Genomic DNA, 19,187 nt, shown 5'->3' with positions numbered 1-19,187 from the left:
ATGGCGGCTCCCTTGTGCCTGTTTTCGCATGCGTTTAATGGACGAAAACCTGAGTAAGGTCCATAGGAAAGTTTTCTAAAATCGAGCCACTTAGGCTTAAAAAAACATGGCCGACCCGTAGGGACAATAAAAATGTTTACTGGACCATGCCTTTAATCCTTTTTTAAAGAGCTTGCCCTTCCCTCCCCCTTGGCATCCTTTGGGCACTCTAGGTGGACCAATCCCTAGGCGGGGTGCCCAGAAATAATATTTTTAGTTGGGATGGATGCAGGCGTGGAGGGGGGCTCGGTATGGAAAAGTTTGAATACCACTAGAGAGAATGAGAGGGAATTGAAAAAACTGGTTGTTGCTTGGTTGCCTTGGGTTTTCTTGATTTCATGCTACATAAATATCACATTTTTGAAGAGTACTTAATGTTGGATGCCTCCCATTACTAAGTACAGCGATAATAGTTGCTGTATTCAAATTGCATGATACTCCTCCTGAGGAGGCTGGATGACCTCCGAAAGGTGAAGTGCCACACCCCCTTGGTCGATTTCGAACACGTGACCACAGTTGCATAAACATTTAAGGAGCAAGCGATGTCAGTGTCTCGCAGAGAAGTTATGGAGAGGTTAGTTGCAGTAAACTTAGAATCACCTTCTTTTTAGGGGGTTCAAAGTCTAGTGGATCATCAAACTTTTTCAGTGAATCGACTGGATTAGTAGGGGCAGAAAGACACTGTGTGGTGGGCGGGCGGGTGGGCTTCATTCGGGTGCAAGACTGTGGCAATAAGACCCGAGGCGGCGGGCCAATACCACCCCAGGTAATGCCCCCGGGCCCGTAGTTACAGGCCCAAGCGTAGCAAGGGCCTTAACGAAGCCCCGGGGACATTACCGTGGGTGGTATTAGCCCGCCACTGAGGATCTTATTGCCATTACTACCCTGACCCGTTAGACCGGGGTACTAATGGCATTTTTTTTCTGTTTTGCTCGTTTTGAAACAGAAAAAGAAAAGAAAAAAGTGAAAAAAATGACCGCCGTGAAAGGGAAAACGTAGTCTGTTTTCCGTTTCCATGGCGGCCATCAGGAGCGACGCGCTGGGAACAAAAGTGTTTATAGCGTATTTGCTCCCAAGACCAGAAGAAAAAAGAAGGTAAGTGGGGTTGGGAGGGCGGAAGGGAGGGGTAGGGAAGGAAGAAAAAAAAAAAAGTACCGCGTCCTCCGGCGGGGGACGATGGAAACCTCCAGCCGTGTGGAGGCTTGGAGCGAGGATGGCCCTGCTCCGAGTCTCCACACAGCTGGAGGTTTCCATCATCCCCCGCCAGAGACCGTGGGATAGAAGGTAAGTGGGGTGGGATGGGAGGAGGGAGGAAAGGGGGAAAAAAAAAGTCTTACCTGAGTCCCCGGCGGGGGACAAAGGAAGCCTCCTGCCATGGGGAGGCTTGGAGCGGGGATTGCCCCATTTCGAGCCTACTCATTGGCTGAGGGGCTGCCAGGCCCCTCGCCGGGAACAGAGTACCCGGTACGCACGGCGTACAAGGGAATACCGTGCGGTATGGCTCGCAAATGAGCCAATTACCACGCTGTATTCCCGTTGCGCAGCGCGTGCCGAGCACTAATGTAAAACATGCCCTACTGCCCAGTGGGGGCCTGGCAAAATGCTAGGATGGTAATGTGCATGCTTTTGAATAGTCCCATGCTAGAAATACACGTTGTAAATCTAGGTTTGAGCAGAGAGCCATCCCTGCCCCATGCTCCAAATGGAAAAAAATAGGATTTCATTTTTTTAGCATTTTTGCTATTACGGCTCAACAAAGTTCTACATCTAGAATACTTCGACAATAGGAACATACATCCAAGCAAATAAAATTATATTTAGAATAAATGAAAGGTTCATGTGTAGAACTCAATTGACTGATGACAAATTCATAGCCTATCCTTCAATAATTAAATGTCAAACTGACATGCACAGGAAATACACATTTATCTACATAAAACTGCCTAAGCAACGCCTTCTGAGAATACATTTGTTTGTCAGTAAAATATTCCTGTATCGGATGAGGGCATATGTTCTTATAGCAAAGAGCGGCCTTGGGTTAGGCAACTACTGTTGCTTTAGGTAAAAATTATAATAAATTCACATGACATAATACGTTTGGCCAAAGTGTGTTGTGAAAGTAGAATTCTGCTTTATCAGCAATTTCCCTGATATGATATTGTTGAGCCAATAACCACACCAGCAGGGCTCATTGGTTGATTTATTGGTATTAATCAAGACACATAATTAAGACCCCCAACCTCTACAGCAGCTCCAGCCAACTGATAAACTTTGAGCAACAACAACATCAATGTTCTAATATAGGAATGCTCTGACCTCATAGACTCAGGAGCCTAGAGCATAACATTCCACAATGAATAGCAGGTAACACTGTACATGCATTAGGCATTCACATAACACCCCCCCTACTTTGAGCAAAAACAACATCAATGTTCTAATATAGGAATGCTCTGACCTCATAGACTCAGGAGCCTAGAGCATAACATTCCACAATGAATAGCAGGTAACACTGTACATGCATTAGGCATTCACATAACACACCCCCCTCCCTTAATAAAAAAAACTATACATTACATAACCTTTAAACATTTACAAAAACATTTCTAGTGAATATGCGAATTTGCAACATAACAACACAGTACATATATATACTTTTTACTTCTTCAGTTTTGCTACTCTGGACATGTTCCACACCTGCCCACTCTCCAATCTCACAGCATTTTCAAAGACCTGAGTGACCCTTACAGGATCTGAGTATAACGGATCCCCCTTTTTGGGTATCACAGCTCTCCTTATCCTAACAAGATCTCCCACTTCAACCATTGTTCTTTTTCTTGGGAATTTTTTGTTCACTCTTCTCACCCACTTGTCCTTCCCGTCATTCATCCTCTTTCTTACATCGTCCACAACAATATCTGATTCTCTCGCCCTCCCTAACCAGGCAGGTGACAACAATGTATTGTCCTTGCAACCTCTCATAAGTTCAAAGGGGCTAACGCCAGTTTCGATACATGGCGCCATCCGCAAAGCGTATAATCGTTCCTTCACAGCGACTTTCTTATCAAGGCCACAAGCATTTGCCCCTCTGATAGCCTCCATTATGGATCGGTTTACCCTTTCAATCATACCGTTTCCCTGTGGATAATATAGAGCAGACCTTTTGTGCTTTATACCACACTTTGCCAAATAGTCTTCAAACAATTTCCCGGCAAATTGTGGGCCATTATCCGTGAGTACACTCCTGGGCAATCCTTCTCTCTCAAATATCCGAGACAAAAACTCCACAACATGCTGACATGTAACATCTCTCAGTGTTATGAATTCTATCCATCTAGAGAATGTATCTACTAAAGCCAAGATAAATCTTCCTCTCCCCATTCCCATATCAACTGGTCCCAGAATATCAATCGCAACATCTTGCCATACTCCCCTGGGTGCTTGAACCTTTCTCATCGGCTGTGATACAGCCATCAGATTCTTCCCCGACTTAATTCAATCAGCGCAGCCTCCCACCATTTTCTCAATATCGCGCTCCAAACCAGGCCACCAGTAATCAGCTTTGATTATTTCTTTAGTCTTGTACACACCTATATGTCATTGATGTGCAGTTTTTACTAATCTTATCCCATCCTCGTCGCCAATGTTGAGCCAATAACCACACCAGCAGGGCTCATTGGTTGATTTATTGGTATTAATCAAGACACATATTTAAGACCCCCAACCTCTAGAGCAGCTCCAGCCAACTGATAAACTTTGAGCAACAACAACATCAATGTTCTAATATAGGAATGCTCTGACCTCATAGACTCAGGAGCCTAGAGCATAACATTCCACAATGAATAGCAGGTAACACTGTACATGCATTAGGCATTCACATAACACATATGATATGATATGGCATTTATAACGAGACTATACACAAGTGTTTCAAGGGGTGATGAGGCAAGGGAGGGGGAAACAGAGGGAAGACAGACAACGATCCTACTAGGCCAGGTGTTATTCAGATTGCACAAGTGCATAAGTCTTAACCATTGTACACAGGATTGCCCCTGTGACTGGCAAGTGGCATATATGTGGATTGCATCCCAGTCCTCACATAGGCATTGAGGGTATTTAGTCATTTAATCGGGATACATCCTATTGAGTTTTGTAAGATTGTAAAACATCTGGCATATGATCTTGACATTTTGAGGCAGATTTGTGGATGCCATTGGAAGGATTTGAGTATTGTTAAGAGTGTTGTCTATTGTACTGATCACGTGCTTTCGTTCTGGAAGAGCAGCAGCTCACTTCTTGACCAAGGGATATGACCCAAGTTCAGCATTACAAATAAATATTGTGACATGGCCAGTGACATTGGGAGTCAAAAGGGTGGGAGGACTAGTCCCTGATAACCCTTGTGTTCCACAAATGTCATCAATAGTAGCACTCTTTATCACCCAATACCTTCCAGTACATTAGCTGGCCATGGCTCTTTCTTTTCTGCTGCAGGACTCCAGCTGCCAGAGTGCAACTGGGCGAAAGTACGAAAACCTGGATCAGAGTCAGGAGAACGGCATCAAGCACAACCCAGGATTGGACTGAACATTTCCATGACAAACGGGAATGAGCCATACAACACCTGACCTGCCAACCCCAGATGGATCCCAGGAGAATGCTGGGGCATTAAAAAATGAACTGGGAGAGAGGAGAGATTGCAAGGGGACGGGAGAGGCACAGAAAATCCTCCGAAAACCGAATTGGCAACACAATCCACCAGCACTGAAGAAAGACACCGGGAGAACGGGCAGCAGAAGCTCCTGGCAGCTACCACAACATCAGAGATGGTTTCCAAAACTGTTCTGGAAAATGAGGCAGAATTTGTAGGAGTTTTTAAAACCTCTCAGCTGGCTAACCTAGCCCTGGTGGCAAGGAAAGGCAAATATTGATTCTTAGTGTAAAGCAGCAGCAGGGGTACACTTAGCAGTTACCCCGATTAACAGCAAGAGGGTACTTGGGCCCCAACACAATCCCAGCCGCAAGAACGCAAGACTCAACCATAGGGCAAAGTTTACTGTCTTTATTATCAAACAAAGTGACAGGGATCACACTAGAATGGCATAGCAGTTCACAGGTTCTCGTTCTCCCAACGTGTGTTACACTGTTTTAACCATAAGTGACATCACCAAAACAAGGTACATCCCCAAAAACTTACCAGGGATGGGGATCGGTCAGTTTAGGAAAACTATATATGCAATACATAGGGGTTAGTTTGGTTATTGGATCGTCACCTCTGGTGGTTCATCCTAGGACCACCGCTAAATGTAACAAATACAAAGTTTCAGGTTAACAGGGAAATTATTGGCCACTGCAACATAGTGTGCCTTAATGTGAAAGGTAGCTAAGGATTGGACAGAACATGTCTTCCCAGCCTTAGGAACGTGGACATCTGCCAGGCTGAGTGGAATTACTCAAGGCAATGGGAACGATCACAAATGTGCTGTACGTTCCCATCATGTTGCCATCTCTCATCGCCTAAGCCCTGAGAGCATACATCCAGCTTTGGACATGTGTAGCAATTGTATCTTTCCACCTCTGGTTAAGATGAGAACAGCTTTTCACCATCTGTCTCGAATGAATAAGTACTGTCCTAGTCGTTCAGGTCACGTGTGTGTGGACCACGAAATGGAGTTCTCCTGCTTGTAATTATTAGGATTTTAAGCTATATTCCTTGTAGGTGTCTTATCGCCTTGGCAAACTGGAAATGTTCTCATACTCATACTTGGCTAGGATGTGCACCATGTCTGTGTTAGAATCTCTGTCTGTCTGCCTTCTGCGGAACCAGGCTGTCAGCATCCCCATGTATTCAAAGTCTGTATTGCCTTCCCCATTCACTTCAGTGCATTTATGGCTTATGGTCATGCATGTTAGTCGCAGTTAAGGATGTGCAAGCTGATTGTATGTATTCTTGGCATCTTGCTGTTTCCACATAGCTTAAGATTTACATGTGTGAGTGTATCAGTCTGCCAACTACCTTGAGTCATAAGCATTTGTTTCCTGTCTATCTGCAATAAACTAAAAGTGTTTGTGTAGCTTCATGCATGAATGCCTCTATGCTTCATGTCTAAACGCATATACGTCATGGCGTCAATAGTGACATCATCAGCTTTCGAAGTTCTGGTAAGTTGACTTGTTAGATCAATGACAACTCTATCTCCTCCATATTGTCAGTCGGGTACACTTTGAATGTCTGTCTGAGCGAGTATAGTTTCTCACATCCGAGATACATCGACGATGGTGATGAAGGGCCAAGGAGTGATTACATCTCTAATTTCTCTTACCTTGGACTGCAAGTCGAGTGGGGGTCACAAGGGCCACACTTGGACCTCCATCTTCACTAGAGTCAGGTGAGTGCTGCAACCAATGGAAGAGGGAGGAGGAGGCAGAACCAGCAGGACCACAGCATGAAGGGAGACAGTAGGAGAGGCAGACTGTGTGTTGCCAGAGGAGAGGTCGGGATGTGTGAAGGTGGACCAAAGACCAGGCAGAGGATGGACAGAAAACTGGAGTTCTACAAAGGTATTTGCGAGAGAGAGTGGTACCAATTGTGTGAGCAATGTAGTGTGAGGGGGGCTTTGTATTAGGTGAGTGAGAAAGAAAGATACAGATAAGAAGGGAGATGTTTATGGGGAATTAGAGAGAGAGTGTAGGTGACAGAAAGAGTGTGTATAGTGGGAGGTGGCAGAGAGAGTGAAAGGCTGTAGTGGGACTAGAGGTGTGGGCAGAGTGAAGCAGGAGAAGTGAGCAGACAGGTCTAGTGAAAGGTGAGAAGGGTTAGTAAGAGGTGAGGAGGAGGGTGTAAGAGGTGAGGAGAAGCTTATATTGAGAGGTGTAGAGAAGGGTGTAGTGACAGGTAAGGAGGGGGAATGAGAAAGGTTATAAAGAGGAGAGAGAGGGAGTAGGAAGACCAGTGGGAATAGAAAGCAAGTGGAGATGATGGAAGAAAGGAAAAGAAAAGAAGAAGGTAGTACGTTCAGGATGAGGAGTGAACGGGGGCAACTGAGGGTGAAAATGAACCAGAGCATCTGAGATTGGCACATTTCACATCACACCACATTGACAATCTTGGGGAGTTGTAGTGTAGGGCACTTATACAAAATCTCTGGAGGGAGCCATAGATATAGCTTTTGCCTTTATGCTCATATTACCAGCTAGACATAGCTAGTAGGTCTTACTGATCACTGGTGGGGAAACTGGGAGTTTGGAATGCCTTAACTAGGGAGGGAAACCCATGATATGAAATGATATGGCATTTATAACGCGCCTATACACAAGTGATTCGAGGCGCGAGAGACAGACGCCCCTTAGTGTACTTTCTCACGCCTTCTCCAGCCCGGTGCGTCACAATGAGCAGCTGCTATCATAAAATGTAGCAACCTGAACATCGCAACGGTGAATCAATTTCTATTTTAAAAAATTAAAAACCCTTGAACTCTCTAGGAGACTCCACACATTCTTAAGGCCCTCTGTGACAGAATTTGATAAGAATATGCAGGAGTACCCTTTCCGCTTACATCTTTCTTGTATAACAATAAATGTCTTTCCTTAATTGGGTGTCATTTTTCATCTCCCTACTAGAAAGAAGGTCATTCATAAACTGGAGCTACTTAAAAAGGTTGCTCATTGGCAAATTCAATTCAGAGTGTAGCTCTGTAAAAGAGCGTAAGCCGGCAGCAGAATAACGCTATCTGCTAACCAGAATCCCAGGGATCCCCAATGTCTTGATCACTTTGTCAAAGAATATTCCCGGCAACGCTTTGTTGCCCCATAGAGGAATATGTGTGCTGGTCTGGTGAAAGGCAATATTAGAATGATCTTGCTGCAAACATGGGTGGGCACCTGAGGTCTGGTCACCTTCCATGTATTAGTATTTATTTTTATTAAAGAAAAGTATATCTCCCCTGTTGCCCAGAAAGTATTTATAAGTGTTGTGTACCCTATATTAGCAGGAAATCTAAATAAAGCTTCAACCTGATTGATATTTGTTGCCCCACAAAAATATTGTATGTCCGGAAGGGACACACCACTTGCGTCAGATTTTTTATATAATTCCATTCAAGCACTATGGAGCACTGCATTTCCCGAGATCAAACTGCTGATTTATACATTATATTAATTGAATTGTAAAGTGTTTCAAGTACAGGAACTGCTCTAAAATTATACTGACATTTTTGCAGAAGATGTATTTCTGCTATGCCAATTCTATCCAAAAGTGTCAAGAGTAATTTCTCCCCGTAACATGAAGAGGAATTCAATTCTTGAATTGCATGACAACTAACATAATAAGATTTGTGCAAGGCAAGATACTTAACTCCTAAACTCCAAGCAGATTTTATGAGATTAGCGTGAAATCAAAATGATATAGTTTTGGCTCTGCCTTTATCTCAGTTAGCTCACAAGTAGAGTATTTATCAAATTATGTGGCCAACATACAAGAAGTATTAATGACATCATTTTTGGACTAGAGTGCAAAAATCAACCTATCGTGACATTCTTCCTGTATATATTTGCATTTTGTATTTGTATTTATTTGAAAAACATGGATGCCAATTTCAAACACAAATGACTTACAATAACACATATACAGATGGTGCAAGCATTTCCATGAAGTGTGCCTGTACAAAAGCATGAAGATCAGTACAAGTGGTGAGCCAATTTATGAGGGTGTAAAAAAGTGGGACATATATGAGGGCAAAACAAAACAAACAGTAAATAAATATATAGATAAGAAAACAGGTGACTTACAAAGGTAGCATTAACCTAACGAGGCAAGTGCTTCAAACTAAAGAGGAGTACTATTTAAACATACACAATTACATTATTAAGCATCCCTAGGGACGGTGGTGGGGTCAATGATGAATGAGAGAGGAAGGGGAGCTCCCTCTTTAGCAAGTAGTGAAGTTTAAGCCGAGCTTTGAAGAGATCCACAGTTGGGCTGGATTTGATTGTTATGGGTAGTGGGCCCCAGTGGAGAGTGGCAAGAAGAGAGAAAGAGCGGAAGCAAAAGGAGGCACAAGGAGGATATGGGATGGTGAGGTTGGATGCAGAGGAGGATTGGAGGGAACGCATGTTGAGTATACTGAAGAGAAAGACCATTGATAGCTTTGTAGACTAGGAAAGGGAATTTGAAAAGAAAGTTGTGTGCACGGGGAGCCAACCAGTATGTTGTTTGTAGGTAGAAGGGGGGGAGTAATGGTAGATTGTAGAGTGTGGGTAGCAGTTGAGGACTTTGTCTATAGAGAGGAAAGAGCATATAGGAAGACCAAGAAGTATGCTTGAGCAGTAGTCAAGTTTGCTGAGCATGATGATATGATATGATATGATATGATATGATATGATGATAAGGCATTTCTAACGCGCCTATAGACAAGTGTTTCAAGGCATGACGAGGCAAGGGAGGGGAAACAGAGGGAGGACAGAAAACGATCCTACTAGGCCAGGTGTCATTCATATCGCGCAAGTGCGTGGGACGGGGAGAAGGGACAGTTCAGCACATGGGAATGGATAAATAACAATAAGTAAAAGTAATGCCCAGCTAGTGGCAAGTGCAAGGAAGTGCAGACAGCAGGTGTCAAGTGCTGGTAGGGGGACTGTAGGGATACAGAAAGTGTCCCCGAGTGTTGGGGTTGCCATGCAGGCATTGCAGGTGAGAGAGACTGGCGGGGGAGGGACCTGGGCCCGAGTTCAGAGAGTGTCCAGGTAATCCAGTGCAGATCAGGTTACAGCCAAGAGGTCAGCAGGAGAGAGGAGGAGAGAAAGCAGAAGCAAAGAGAAAGGTTTTGAGGTGTTTCCGGAACCGGAGATGGTTCTCCTCAAGTTTAAGGGAGGCAGGGAGGCTGTTCCAGAGGGAGGCCCCATGAGAGTGGAGATTCGAGTATTTGTTAAGTGGTTAGTAAGAAAAGGATGCATTTTAAGGATGTGGAGGAGGTTAAAAAGAGCAGCAGAGACAGTGGTAGTGAATTGTTGCAGTGGTACGACGCTATCACAGAGGATCCCAAGATTGTGAGTCTTGGGTTAGAGAGCAAAAAGGTCAGGCAGGAAAGAGATCGGAGAGGGGAGAAAAAAATAACTATTCCTGTAACAGCGCCTCGATGCCCGCGGGCTTTGTGAGCGCTTTAAAAATGCAAAATAAATAAATAAATAAATAATTAAATAATTGGAAGCTGGGAGAAAGATAGTTTCAATTTTTAAGAATTCAATATAAGGCAGCACAGAGGCATCCAGTGACAAATTGCAGTGAGACAGTTGGTAATCCACTCTGAGATGGCTTTGGTGAAAGGGGGAATTGAGGAAAATATGTGTGTGCCATCAGCAAAAATGTGACAGTGAAAGGCAAAGGGTGAGATAAGTCTTCCCAGGGCAGAGATATAGAGGGTGAAGAGCCGAGGTCCAAGGACTGATCCTTTTTATTTTATTTTATTGTTTAAAGCATGGACCTAGCTTGTGGGTAGCCGGCATCTGGGCTAGCATCTTTTAACAATAGCTCACTACTGTGAGGTCATTGGGGGAAGCCAATGGAGAGAGTGCTGAGGTCAGAGGTTTGCAAGTTCCAAGAGATTTAAAGGATCAACCTTCAAGGAAGGAGATGATCCAGGCCCGAGTAGATTTGCAAAACACAAAATCCTTAACAGTGTGAAGCAGATAGTTGTGGTTGACAGTGTCAAAAGCGACAGAAAGACAAAAAGGATGAGTATAGAATACAGTTTGGATTGGTGAGCATTACAGGGAAAGTTGGAGACATGCATGAGTACAGTCTCGGTGGAGTGTTGTCTATGGCCAGATTGAAGTGGATCTCCAAGGATGTTATCCTCAAGGTACTTAGTAATTCAGTCAAAGACCACCCACTCAAGGACTTTTGAATAATGGGGAAGGAGAGAACCTGGGCAATAGTTTGCTGGAGCCTTTGGGTCAATCGAGGGTTTCTGCAATAGGGATGAGACGGTTTCAGATTTAATGGAAGCAGCGAAGAGTCCAGCGGAGGGAGAGAGGCTTAAGAAGGATGGGTGCTAATTCAGTGGGAGAAATAGGGGAGAAGTAGTTGAGAAAAGAAGTGGTATGGGGAGAAGAGGTGGTGGACAGAAGGAGGGCTGGGGGGGAGAAAGGACAGGGCATTCAGAGTGTCGTGAATTTTTTGAGATTTTAGTGGAAAAGTAGTGAGCAAAGTCATTTTCAGAAAGGGAGAAGGCCATGGATATTGGCTTGGGAAGTGTGACCAAAGATTGGAGGGTAGATGAAAGTTTGAGTGGGTGATTGCAAAGGGGGAAGATTAGGTTTGTGAAGTACGAGGATTTGGCAGAGTCCAGGACAGAGGTTGTGGCAGCAAGGGAATATTTGTAACCAAGGACTAGGGAAGGTGTCAGTAATTTGCATCTGTGTCATAGGTCACAGCACATGTTTGTTTGGAGGGTCTGAATTTCAGAGGTGGTCCAAGGCTGAGGACGGGGTGGGAAAGTCTGAATGTGTGAGCAGGATAGTGTTAGTCGAGTGGAGTCATAAGTGCGTAGTGAAAGTCAGACATAGCACGGTCAATGGAAGAGGCATGAATAGGGGAAAGAAACAACAGAGAGTTGCTCACATCATCAAGTTAAGGGGCAAAAAAGTACTGCCTGACGTTATTCTTACTCATTAAAGATGGGTAATGGAGAGTAGGAGGGGAGGGACCAAGATGTTAAAGTGAACAATGGAGTAATCAGAGGTAGAGGGGTAAATGGAGAGGTCAGAGAAGGAGAGTGAATAAGAAAGAAAGACAATGTCAAGAGAGTTCCCACCTGAGTGGGTAGGCTGGTAATGAATGGAGTAAAGAGAGTGATCAGAAAAGAAGGAGATAACTACAAATTCAACCATAAAACTCACTCCAATCTACTAGAAATAAAACGTTAAAATTCCCTTCAACTTTATTATTGATGTAACCTGCCTAATACTTGAAGTGAGTGTTAAGGTTGGATTTGTAGTGGTATGGAGTGAATGTTTATACTTCTGAGTTTAACGGTTGAATTTGTAGTGGTATGCCATGAGTGTTTGTACTTTAACTTTGTTATTCCCACTCTCTATAGACTAACCTCTAGTGAGATTAACCTTAACTCTTGATTTCAAGGTTTTTTATATCTAATGTCAAGGTTTATTTGTGGGGACTATGGCGTATAGCATATGAGTTTGTGTTTCATATGTGTATGTAGTATGAGTATTTTCCATAAGAGTGTATCAGAGTATAGGCGTCCATCGTATAAGCCAAACCATTAGCATTTCACACATTTACGCAATTTAAATTTTGTATACCTCTTTTATACTGTCGGGGTGAAATTCTGCCGGGGTCGGCTGAGCCGTCCGCGGACCTCCGGGTAGGGAGGCCCCAACTCCTCCCGTGTATCCCAAAAAAATGAGTACGAGACACACGCAAGAAGCAAGGTGGTTCTGCTGTTTATTGAACAAACGGCAGGGATGGGTCAAGGAACGTACGCGTCCGTCCTGACTCTCTCCCTCATCATGGGCTCGCAGGCCCTTTTTACCTTAGTATGACGCGCTACTTGCGTCACCTTGGAAAGTTAGCAAAAAACCTATCGCCACTCTGGATTGGTTCCTCGAGTGGTAGGGTTAGTATAGCATACGTATAGAGAGCATTGTTAGTGGTTTAGGGTTAGTCAGGTGGTATAATTGGGTTGTCCCTTCAAATTGATACATGAAAATTGTTACATGAAGATCCCTGGGGATTGGTCAATGTTAATGGCGTCAGTGATAAGAGCCCCATGTTCTGATTGGTCCACGCACGAGCCCCCCAGTCTGGGACCATCGTTGTTCCCAGCTCGCGGTGCACCTGTCATTTGCAACAATGTTTCACTATGGTTATGTGCAGACAACGTGAAGATTTATTGGTATGCCTGAAGGCCGACTACTCCCACCGCCGCAGATGTCCATTGAATCACTTAATTGTATCTGCCTATGTCTTGAAACGGGGGGCTTCGGTGCCTCCCTCCTCCTGGGCCTGGCACCCTGTCAGGTTTGGCTTGGTCACGTGAGGTGGGACCGTGGTCGAGGCAGAATTCTGCACAATTAATATTGTATTTTCCACTGTGTGCCTGGTTTTAATTGCAGGTGTGACCTCGGCGTCGGCTTGCGGCATACAAGATTGCAACATTGTGCCCTTGACTGTCAGTCATCGCCGGGCTCATTCTGCAGGGTCAGCAACTGTACTCTTGCTCATTCAATGTTCATGGAAGCTCTTGCTTGCGGCCTATTTGGCCTGGTACATAGGCGGAAACGTTTGATACACAGCGCTTTAGGTTATGGTATCATATTGCTTTATCCCCAGTATCGTGTCTTCGTTATATTTCTTATTGCAATGCATGGGTTTAGGAGAAGCGTGAGCAAGCTTTTAGATGAGTTCATTGTGCGTCTTGCGTTTCTGCATTTTGAGAGGCCTATGTGAAAAATAATAAAGATGCGCGTCTGTGGGTGTGTCCGTCACCTACGTCATAGCACTGAGTATGTTCTTCGTGTGGATTGGTGTGGGGGTGTCCAGTGTGTATGTTGCACGGGTATTCTGGCCGTTGGCTGGGTCGTCATGGCATCTCTAACGATGTGTTGAGTTAGCGCTGGATGATTCAGTCGAGTCCCTCCATGCCGCAGGCGTCGGCAAGGGTATGGCAGGCTGGCGGGCACGCGGGAGGGCACATCCGTATGTTCTTGTACCAGGGTATTTGGTCGTCTGGTAGATGGGCAAACTCCTCTCGTGGTGGGTGCTTAGGCCGTGATCCTCTGGGCCAGTGGTGTGAGGGGATTGGTGGGAGTCTTTTGTTCCATTCTCCCACTTCAATACGGTTTGATGTCTTTTCACCGAGGCTATTTTACCTGTTGTCATTTTCACTGTGGAGTTTCCACCGCTGGCCACATATTCCTATTTTTTAATGGGGGTTCCCTCTCCCAACCCCGCATCGAACCCACACCCACTACCTCACCACCCCCCATTCTCCTATCCCAAATACACAATATATATATGAAGGGTGGAATCTTCAGAAATCTAATAGGGTGCTGCACCGGGGTAATTTATGCCCAACTTTGGAGTGCCTCACTGTAGGCTACTCCCCCCCTTTCCCCACTGTGGGATTGGGTGTGAGTCTGTTCCTTGCAAACCTGATGACTACAGCTACCAGAAGTCCTTGCAGCAAAATCCTCACTAAGTGTTAACACCTGCACTTGCTGTGAGCTGCAAGTTAAGACAGCCTCCCTGATGACGTGTATTGGCACAGAAACCGGTCGGAGGAGAACACCTGTGGCTGAGAAGGTTTACTGTGCAGGGAACTGGAGTGCGCCCCTCTCCTCTTTTTCAACACATTTGCAAGTTTTCTGAAGGGTGGAATCTTCAGAAATCTAATAGGGTGCTGCACCGGGGTAATTTATGCCCAACCTTGGAGTGCCTCACTGTAGGCTACTCCCCCCCTTTCCCCACTGTGGGATTGGGTGTGAGTCTGTTCCTTGCAAACCTGATGACTACAGCTACCAGAAGTCCTTGCAGCAAAATCCTCACTAAGTGTTAACACCTGCACTTGCTGTGAGCTGCAAGTTAAGACAGCCTCCCTGATGACGTGTATTGGCACAGAAACCGGTCGGAGGAGAACACCTGTGGCTGAGAAGGTTTACTGTGCAGGGAACTGGAGTGCGCCCCTCTCCTCTTTTTTCAACACATTTGCAAGTTTTCTGAAGGGTGGAATCTTCAGAAATCTAATAGGGTGCTGCACTGGGGTAATTTATGCCCAACTTTGGAGTGCCTCACTGTAGGCTACTCCCCCCCTTTCCCCACTGTGGGATTGGGTGTGAGTCTGTTCCTTGCAAACCTGATGACTACAGCTACCAGAAGTCCTTGCAGCAAAATCCTCACTAAGTGTTAACACCTGCACTTGCTGTGAGCTGCAAGTTAAGACAGCCTCCCTGATGACGTGTATTGGCACAGAAACCGGTCGGAGGAGAACACCTGTGGCTGAGAAGGTTTACTGTGCAGGGAACTGGAGTGCGCCCCTCTCCTCTTTTTTCAATATATATATATATACATACTTTCTAAAAACAAATTCGGACACATAATGAACATTAAAGTTAGTAAGGATCACCATGGGCTCCTCTCATTTTTATTAATCTCCCCTCTTTGGGAACGTTATTCTTCCTTTCCTTGTGTTAGCACAGTTGAGTTTTAGTAAGCGTATTATATCTCCACTTTCATCCCCTTCAGGGAACTGTCTTGCTCTTTCCTCCAATTTATCACAGTTCACCTTAATCAATGATAATTAATTAGCATTTAACTCTCCTTCAGTGAGTGTTATGGGTGTCGTGCTTATTTCATCAAAGTTCCATTATAGTAACTTTTCTTTCTCATTTGTACCGAGACGAGTCATTTGGTTTTTATAATATACTTCATTATTCTTCCTGTGCCTCCTAGGTCCCCTGTTACCATTATTCTCATTCGGAAACAGTCTTATGGGTCTGGCATCGGTTCATTTTTTCCGATCCATTTCTCGCCTGCTGTCCTCGCATTTCTGATTTCCTCAATCTCTTGTTAGGGAGCCGCTTCACTTGTAGCCGCTTCTCTCGGATGGTCTCGTCATTACTGTGCGGGCCAACTGCCCATCCTGGTTCACTCTGGGTCACGCCACCACCAATTGTTCTCCTCTCAGGCTCTCGGGCACGCTGACCATTTAGCATTTGTTCTCTTGCTTCTCGTTTCATATATATATTATACATGTATGTAGGAAGTCCATGTGTCGTAAGTGTGTGTGTGTGACATAAAGTGGGTATTGTAAAGTGGATCGCACTTAGATGGTTAGTTGGGGGGTGGAAATGGTCGGGCTTAGATGGATTGTTGGGCATAGGAAATGGGTTGCACTTTGATGAATTGCTGGGGGTAGGAACTGATATACTTAGATGGACTGTTGGGATTGCGAACAGTGTCGCACTCAGACATATTGTTGAGGGTAGGAAATGTGTTACTCAGATGGATTTTACGGGTAGGAAATCTGCTACAATTAGATGGAACTTTGGGGTGGGAAATGTGCAATATTTGAATGGAATTATGGGGGCTGGAAAATATTACACCTAGATGGATTTTGGGGTTAAGAAATATGTTGCGCCTAGCTGTATTTTGTGGTAGGAAATGCGGTACACTCAGATGGAAGCAATTGGGTTCGAGGAGGAGTATAAATAAATAGTTGCATTTGATTCGTATGGAGTTTGGAAATTTGCCATACTCTATTGCATATGAGGGCAGGCATTGTCGCTACATCTAGACACTTAAGGTGGGAATTTTATCGCACTCGAAGGATCTGGGGATGGGCTATGTATCAACTCTAAGATCCACAAAAACGGTGGGTATTCTAATGCACTTGGATCGTATGTGAGTTTAAGTACTGCTCTTGGCACCTACTTGGAATTCAAGGGGTAAACAGTGTTGAATGCATAGTTAACCCATTTATTCCTCTCACACTCTGCACCTTCGGAACTTAGCCAAAGGCCCAGACTCACTCCCACACACATCTGCTTTCACATACAACTCAAACACTTTTGCACAACACCCCCACCATAAGAATCCAGCTATCTTTCACGACAAAAAATCAAACTGTAGCTTCACACATAACTGTCTATCCTCTCACACACACCCTCCCACTTAGCTCCTAGTGTACCTCCTTCAACCCATACACATACTATTCAGACATGGGTGACTAGCATGGTCTTGGACACCCTCTCATAACTGTAATGACCAAAATACACAAATGCATAATCGCACCTACCAATTTACCATACTTTGGACCCTCTGAGGGTGTTCAACCACCAGTGCCTTCGGGACCATAATTATCGTGAAAGGTGCTATAAAAATGACGAAAATTAAATGAATTCTAATTGTGAGTGTTGTAAATGTGCGTGCTGTAAAGGTGATTTTTGTAAGTGTGTATCATATGACAGTTCATTTTTTGTCAGGCTGTGTGTAATAAGCGTGTGTGTCATAAGAATGTATGTCATAAAAATAGGCATCATAAGAGTAAGTGGTGAAAGAACATGTGGTACAAGTAAGTGTGCTGTAAGTCTGCATGTTCATAAGTGTATGGGCCTAATTCCAAGTGTGGCGGTCCAGAAACAAGGGTGCTGGCAAGCTTACCCTTGTTTCCGTACTTCCACACTACAAGTCGGCTTGCAGGGGCCGATGCATCCGGCAGGGCCAGACCTGCCGGGTGCAACGACCCCTCCAGGCAAACTTTTCACTGAAGCACTGGCACCGTTAGCAACAGTCCTATGGGACTCCACAGGAATGGTGAGTTACCAAATCTGCCACCTGACTTACCGCGCCACTGGCACTTGTAATGTCCCAGTGGCACCGGGAAGTCAGGCGGCAGATTCAGTGTTTCTGCTTCGGCGGCAACCCACCGGGGCCACCAGCGGGTTACCACCGACCTCAGAATGAGGCCCTATGTGTCTTCAGAGTCTGTGATGTAAGGCATAGGAGTGTTTGGTTTATAAGTGTCTGGCATTTGAGTGTATAGCACATGAGTAGCATAGGAGTGTTTACTATACAGTCCTGAAATGCACGTCTTATAGTCTGGATTTTTATGTGAGGTTTTATTAGGCGTATACGTGTTGTGCGGTTCGAACATGTACTCAATTTACATCTCCTGAAAACTGACATCAAAATCAATCCTGACTTTAATTTGAGTTGTCAAATGCATTTTCATTTACATGTAAAAATTGTACATCTTCCACACATACACGCACAGTTTGTTATTAAAATGTGCATTAATTCTGCTCTTGTTTTATATGCCTACTCTCTGTATACTTTGGTGTGAGTTTTCAATACTTCTAACAGGCGTATACAAGTTTTACATTTCCTCCATGTATACAATTCACATCTCTTATACATCGTAAATACATATGAAGGCTGAAATAAAAGTCCTAACTTTGATGTGAGTTTTCATACATATAGTAGCTTACATGTACGAAATGTACATCTTCTATACGTACATGTACAGTTTGTATAAAGATGCCCAGTGTGCATGGATCATATATAGATACATCTTAAAATGTGAATATCTCAAAATGGGCCAGCTCCATTTTCAAAATGTATAGGTGCATGCCAAGATTTTGAAAATCGAAACAGCCAATTTTGAGATAATTGAGCTAAAATAAAAATTATTTTGAGAAAGTCCCATGTTGAAAGCTGTTCAGAATGTGATCAAACGACACATTTTTAATATATGAAGACCTCTATGAAAAATTCGATATTTCTCATGCAGGGGCAGCTGCCTCAAAATGTTAATGTGGAATTTTGTCAGAGTTTTTCAAGACAGAGTTAAAAGGTTTTTAGGAAACGTTTTTTTTCTGAAACTCCATATCCAGTTCGTTTTGACTTTAAGACACTAGCACAATGGCATAACATACACATGTATCAATGGTTGGTATGGAAAGGTAAGCACAACTGAAACAAGGGGAAAACAGAAAAAGGGTGCAAAAACGAAAGAAGGAAGTGTGATGGGAAGGGAGTGGACAGGAGCAGAGCAGGTATTAGAGATAGGAAACCCCATTAAGAAAGGCAAAAAAGTGAAAGTTACCAAATTGTGCTAATTTTTGGGGAGATGCAAAAAATGCCAATTCACACTTCACTTCTGATATTCAATCCTTTTATGATTACCTAGATCATAGGCAAACCCAATGGCACCTATGTCTTATTTCACCAATACTCACTGTGTAGCTAAAATCAGCTAAAAGAACACATTTCAGAGTACGAGCGGGGTCATATACATTTTCTAAAAAAGCATTTGTATGGTTTTAAAAGTAATTTCCACAGTTTTCAAACTAATAACTGCCATAATAATGAAACAGATCAAGTAAAGAATCAACTCTTTGTGTGCGATTACAATAGCTAGCAAGCAAGATGCCCCTATCGGAAACCTAACCATGCAATACCACAAAGTCACCAGACTGGAAACTATTCCAGAGTTTATCACACCCCACTGGGTGTCCTTTCACTCTTCTTTGTCAGTTTACACCAAAATATATGAAAGGTAAACTAGTTAAAAATTCCCAATAAATAATGAAAATACTTAATTCAGAGGATGCATTTCTCCTCATGCAAAATATTT

The 19,187-nt window shown here is 44.0% G+C and overlaps 1 protein-coding gene across 1 annotated transcript in view; it reads right to left on the bottom strand.

Moving 5' to 3' along the window:
• The window catches only part of UST (uronyl 2-sulfotransferase), a 1,214,931-nt gene that overhangs the window by 511,833 nt on the left and 683,911 nt on the right, over positions 1-19,187 (bottom strand). The gene's annotated exons all lie outside the window — the stretch shown is intronic.

Source organism: Ambystoma mexicanum, chromosome 4p (genome assembly GCF_040938575.1).
Source record: "Ambystoma mexicanum isolate Mex_15411 chromosome 4p, UKY_AmexF1_1, whole genome shotgun sequence".
NCBI lineage: Eukaryota > Metazoa > Chordata > Amphibia > Caudata > Ambystomatidae > Ambystoma > Ambystoma mexicanum.
This window is presented reverse-complemented; position numbering and strand designations above follow the sequence as displayed.